We start from the raw sequence: 6,349 nt of genomic DNA on the forward strand, positions 1-6,349 counted from the left end.
CACATTAATAGATGAGGAAGCAAGCATGCACATGGTACGTTTTTCTGCTAGAAGTAAGAGTATAAGTTTCGTGAGGCAGAAACTGTGTATATAACTTATCACACCATTACAGAGAAGAATCAAGATTCTGGTTGACATTTTTGTCATTTTCTACCTCTATCATGGAGGTGGGAATACAACATGAAGGGAAGGCATTATGGTGGGGAGGGAGCTCACATTTCCTGAGCTCACACCATCCCAGGTGCTCTCCATACACTATTCCACTAAACAATTTCAACAACAATGTGACATAGTTCTCTCATTTTATTGTTGATTTCAAGGACTGAGCTTCAAATAGCATTTTATGTCTATGGTGTGGCAAAGTCCAGAGGGAGAGAATGAAATGTTTACAGGCAGGTTTCAACATTTGTCAGCTTTCAGGAAGTTATGCTTCGGTAACCAAGCATAACCCCCAAATCTCAGTGGCTTGGTATGGTAAAATTTAGTGGCTTGTTAATAAAGGATTTAGCTGTGGATGGGCTGCAGCTCCATTTGGGAATCCAGACTGATGAAGCCAGGCCATTTTTATAGGAGAGGGGAGGGTAATCGGGGAACATCACAATGACTCTTAAAGCTTCAGCTTAATTATAAGATAAATCGCTTATGTTCACATTCCATTGGCTAACCCAAATCACGTGGCTAAGCCTGATGTCAACTGAATAAAAAGCAGGCTTCCTCTGCTGGGAAGGATTCCAGGGAGGGATTCTGTAGAGATGAGCCTGGGAGTCACAGTATTTGTGAATAAATAATTAAATTGACAACAATCTCCAGCAATGCTTTTGAATGGAGGCATTTTCACTATAAAATGTTTTATTTGTTGATACTATTGGCTGTGTTTACCAATCTTAGGATATGGAAAGCAAAATAATGAATTTAGGTTGATTAGCTTAATTGATTAGAATACATTATTTAGGACTAAACTGTTCAGAGAACAGTTGGCAAGGTGGCCTTGCACTGAGAAAAAGCTCTACTCTCTGGCCGAAAACTGGCTCTTCCTTCATGTTGGCATATGCTAATATTTATTCCCATGAAGAAATAATTAAGGCAGTCTTGGTGGAACAAAACCTTAAGCTCTAGTGGTCTTGGCTCATGATAACACATTTTTTTTCATCAAAATAATCATGAGAAGCAGCTCACTTGCTCATGAGTAGAAATAGTTGATAAGTTTTCAATAATCATTTCTTGAACACCTCCAACTGGAAGTTTGAAAGAGATATAGGACTTGGTCCCTTCTCTAAAGGCACTAAAAACCCGAGGTAGGTGAGGGCATTTACGTGAATGACAACATGAAGGAGCTGAAGGAGCAGAGAAGCCTCTGTGGAGAAACTGGGGCTTTGGAAAGATGTGTAGAGTCTGAGTAGGCCCTCTTGGCATAGGGCTAATTCTTCTGTCTTCCTGCCCTCAAGAACCTGCTTCTCTGTGCTCCAGGGAGTGATCACTATGTACCATGCATGTGTGTCTGGGGACTCACCAGCCTAATCCTTTTCTCAAATGGACAGGTGACCATGTGAACTAAACAATTATGTCCCTTTGCCCTCCATTCCTTTTTTATTTTTCATTGTTATGAATTTTTCATTTTTGGGGGTATAAAGGAGGTATATATATTTATAGAGTACATTAGATGTTTTAATACAAGCATGCAATGTGAAATAAGCATACCATGGAGAATGGGATATCCATCCCCTCAAGCATTTATCCTTTGAGTTACAAACAATGAAATTGTATTCTTATAAATTATTTTAAAATGTACAAATAAGTATTATTGACAATAGTAACCCTATTGTTCTATCAAATAGTAGGTCTTATTCATTCTATTTTTTGTACCCAAACCCCTGTATTATTAAATGAATAACTTACAAGTGGATACCACGAAGGCACAAAAAACAAGCAATGTGCAGATCAAGTTCTGGCAACTGGTGGAAAGGACAGGGTGGCTGCTTGTGAAAGTGACTCATCTATTCATGCATAGGCATCCTCGTAATGAAGGACTCCTTTGTTTCTGCCACTCCTGAGTCCTAATCAAAGCTGGCAGTCCTTATTATATGTTCATCAGTGGCCTTTGGTGATTTGGGAGGTGATTCATCGATTTTAGGGCAGCTTTCTCCTTTCACCATTGCACTTGACATTCCTATGGAGGCTGGTCATCAAGCATTCTGACTTTAGAGTGAAACTTCAGGGTTCAGATTCCAGCTCCACTACTAACAGCAGAGTGACCTTAGGCCAACTTATTGCACATTTGTCTCAGTTTTCAACATCCCTAGAATAGGGCTGATCAGTGTTGTACAAGGGTTTCTCACATGAGACAGTGAATTAAAGTTCATGGCACGGTGGCTGGCACACAGTAAGTAATGGGTGTTAGTTATTACTACAATCTTTTCCTTTTTATTTACTGTGCAATAAGGTGATTCATTTATCAGGTTATTTTTAATGTCTGTGCCTCTGGTTTCTAGCGCCTTTCTTCTGGCCTGCATGTAGAGATTCTCTAGCCTAAATATTCCCTGTACCCTCCCTTCTCCTGCCTTTTCCTTGAATCTCTCTCACATCTTTGCCTCTATTTACCATTACTGTTTAATGTCCTGAAAAGAAAAATAATTTATGATCAGCATTTCTTCTTCCTCACCTCTCACTCATTCCTCAGACTGAATATAGCTTCTGACTTAGTCATGCTACCAAATTTTTTTTTGGGAAAATTATCAGTGACTTTGCATAATAACTCCCAAATTCAGAGGTTGATTTTCAGTTCTTGTTCCCTTCATCAGTTTTAGCGTTGCTTACCACAAGTATTTCTTAAACTTTCTCTACCTTTGGCTTCTGGAATGCATGTCTGCCAGTATTTCTATCTCTTGTACCATTATGTTTAGATTGCCTTTCTTGACTTTTCTTTCTTTGAGTGGCCTTTAGGTATTGCTGCTTATACTTAGAACCTCTAATATCAAAAATTCTGCAGACCCAGCCAATGCTAATAATGAGTAAAAAGCAAACTTGAGTAAATGGAGATATGTGCCTAGATAAGAAGACTGAAGCATTCTTTTTTTTTTTTCTCATGGAGAGAATTGGATAGAAGGTTCTAATGTTTATCTGACATTACAAATGTAGTGGAAATGTAAAGAAAACTTTGAAAAAGGAATTAATTGGAGGAGGACAATTATCTTAGGTGAAGTAGTATAATCTATTATAAGGATAAAGTAATTTTTAAAAGGGAATACTGGCTGGGTGTGGTGACTCACACCTGTAATCCCAGCACTTTAGGGGAGGCTGGGGTGGGCAGATCACTTGAGGTCAGGAGTTTGAGAGCAGCCTGGCCAACATGGTGAAACCTCGTCTCTACTGAAAAAAAAAAATACAGAAATGAGCTGGGTGTGATGGGCCACTACAGAGGCCGAGGCATGAGAGTCACTTGAACTGTGAGGGTGGAGGTTGCAGGGAGCTGAGATTGCACCGCTGCACCCCAGCCTGGGCGGCAGAGGGAGACTCTGTCTCAAAGAAGAAAAAATTACCATGAAAACACATCTAAAAAGAATAGAAAAGATAGCACAAAGAAAGGTCTTGAATATAGACAAACTTAACCCATAACAATAAGGTAACATAAAACAGTGAAAAGAATAATAAATTAAAAATCTTGGGAATGTTGGCCAACTGGAAGGATAAAGAAAACAATTGAAATCCTCACATAGTTTGTAAGTTACACCAACATTCTAAAGGGTAAAATAGTTAAATGTAAATAGTTCAGGACAAGAAAGGAGAAACATTTAGGTGTATATTCTCCAATATTTCTAGGCTTGGTATTTAAGGACACTTGGATCAGTAATTCTTTCTCCTTCTTTAGCATCCAGAATTATAAAATTTTAATCACATTCATCATGATTTCAAGGAAGAACACACAAGAATATTTTGCTCTTTTATACAAGTCTCAAGTTCTTCCTTCAGAGCTCCAGCGTAGTACTTGTATTGGTTTCCCTTGTCTCTCTAGGATGGCAAAGTAGAAAATGCTGTTTCTTTTAAGCTATCCATATCGCTTCCCTTTTCTGGATTCTTATCCTGGAGATTTCTCTTTTCTGATCACTTTCAGTCCTAAAATACCTATTCATTGTCACCTGTAACTTTTCCCTCCATTCATATGCTATCATATGCTGCACTATGCTATACACTTTACTGTTGGGCAGTGTGCTTGGTATACAGGAGGTGCTCAATAAATACTTACTGAATGAGAATTTTCTAACCATATTTTAAAATCATTTTTAAAAACAATTGACATTTGAATAGAGTTAACAGTAAGATATTATATGGTTTTAAATAGCTAGAAAGAGGATACTGAATGTTCCCAACACAAAGAAATGATAAATGTTTGAGAGGATGAATATGCTAATCACCCTGAAACCACTGTGCATTGTTTGTATCAAAACATCACTATGTACCCCATAAATATGTACAATTATTTGTTGATTAAAAAATAAAATTAATTACCTCCCCCCAAATTGGCTTTTAGGTATTATTCTTTACCCTTTTGTTCATTCTTTTATTCATGAAGTGATGGAGCACTGCATTAAAGTAATGGTAGCAGAGATCATGAAAGAGGTTAAGTATAATTTATGAATTACATAACTAGATAGAAGAAGTACTAGAGTTAAATTTTGGACCTAGAGTGAAATTTGTGGATGTTGCAAGCCACCCAGCATAGTATCTGGTCAGCAGCTGGAGCTGGAGATAAAAATTTTTTGGAGGGTCCCTAGGCATTGGCCTTTATGTGCATTTTGCAGGCTAGCTCCTCAAGCTGCATATCAGCATGCTTATCCCTGGGATATTGTTTTATTCTTTTCTTTGAGCTTTGTTGTTCTCTAAGATACTTTTAATTTTTCTTTTTGGACTTGTTTGCCCTTAAATCTTTTCAATTTATTACTCATCCAAAGCTATTCACAACTCAGAGAAAGGAAAATATTCCTTTGACCTTTAATCTTTTGTGGCTTTTTCTAACTGACCTGTATGAGGGAGAAAGAGGCTCCATTCTTTTTTGTGGCCTCGGAAGCTTTTCCTCTTGTATGATTTTGGTATTGCAAAGACACTGCTTCCACTGGCATAGCTGTTTAGGCCTTGTCATTTAGCAGATGCAATAACCATGTGCAGTACACCTTTTTACCAAAACTCCAGAAAAACACCTGCTATCTGTCAGACTTGGCTTCTGCTGGAGAATTATTTAAACCTTTGTTTCTTTTAAACTTTCCCAACATATTTGGTACACAATAAATATTGAGAGTTAACAAAATGTGGTAGGGTTTTTTTTTCCCCTGCAGGAGAAAAACCATGTTGAGCAAATACTAGGTACTTTACATATGTTATATTTAATCATCACAACCAAAACAAATTTAAGAGATGGGCATTGTCATTTCCATTTTACAGACAGAGGAAAGGAGGAGTGCAGGTATTTGCTTGATGTCACACAGGTAGAATGTGGCTTAGCTGAGGCTTGAACCTGTGTCTGTACTGAGGCCTGTTCTTTTCCATCCTATTGCAGTGTGTTACAAGATGGGCTAATAGAGCTCCAGGGAAAGCTGGGTGATGGGAATGGGTGGGATGTGTGTGGGGGGAAGGAAGAACTAAGGGTCACTAAAGGAGCAGGTTCTTGACCTAGGAGTATTTGGCAGGGTGGGTACATGTGAGGTAGAAAAATCACAGGGTTCTTTAAAATGGACTTATTATTGGTTTTTTATTAATAATATTCCTAGTTTGTATAGAAATTTACAATTTTCAAAGCACTTTCCCTGTCTTCACAAAATCCGGCAATTCCAAATGATTTTTTAAAAAGAAATATGATTCATGAAATAACATATTAGGTGATGATAACACTGTAATTTTATAGTTATCTATTTACTTATTTATTTTGATAGCTTTATTGAGGGATAATTTATATAACATAAATTTCACTCATTGTGAGTGTACAATTCAGTGATTTTAGTACATTTCTAGAATTGTGCAGCCATCACCAGAGTCTAGTTGTAGAATATCTCTATCATTCTAAAAGTTTCCTCATGCCCATTTTTGGTCAATTTCTACTCCCAACACCATCTTAGACAACTACTGGTATGTTTTATGTCTTTACTTATTTATTTATTTAGAGACAGAGTTTTGCTCTTGTTACCCAGGCTGAAGTGCAATGGCACAATCTCAGCTCATTGCAACCTCCATCTCCAGGGTTCAAGCAATTCTCCTCCTTCAGCCTTCCAAGTAGCTGAGATTACAGGCATGTGCCACCATGCTTGGCTAATTTTGTATTTTTAGTAGAGACAGGATTTCTTCACATTGGTCAGGCTGGTCT

Source organism: Saimiri boliviensis, chromosome 4 (genome assembly GCF_048565385.1).
Source record: "Saimiri boliviensis isolate mSaiBol1 chromosome 4, mSaiBol1.pri, whole genome shotgun sequence".
Taxonomy (NCBI): Eukaryota; Metazoa; Chordata; class Mammalia; order Primates; family Cebidae; genus Saimiri; species Saimiri boliviensis.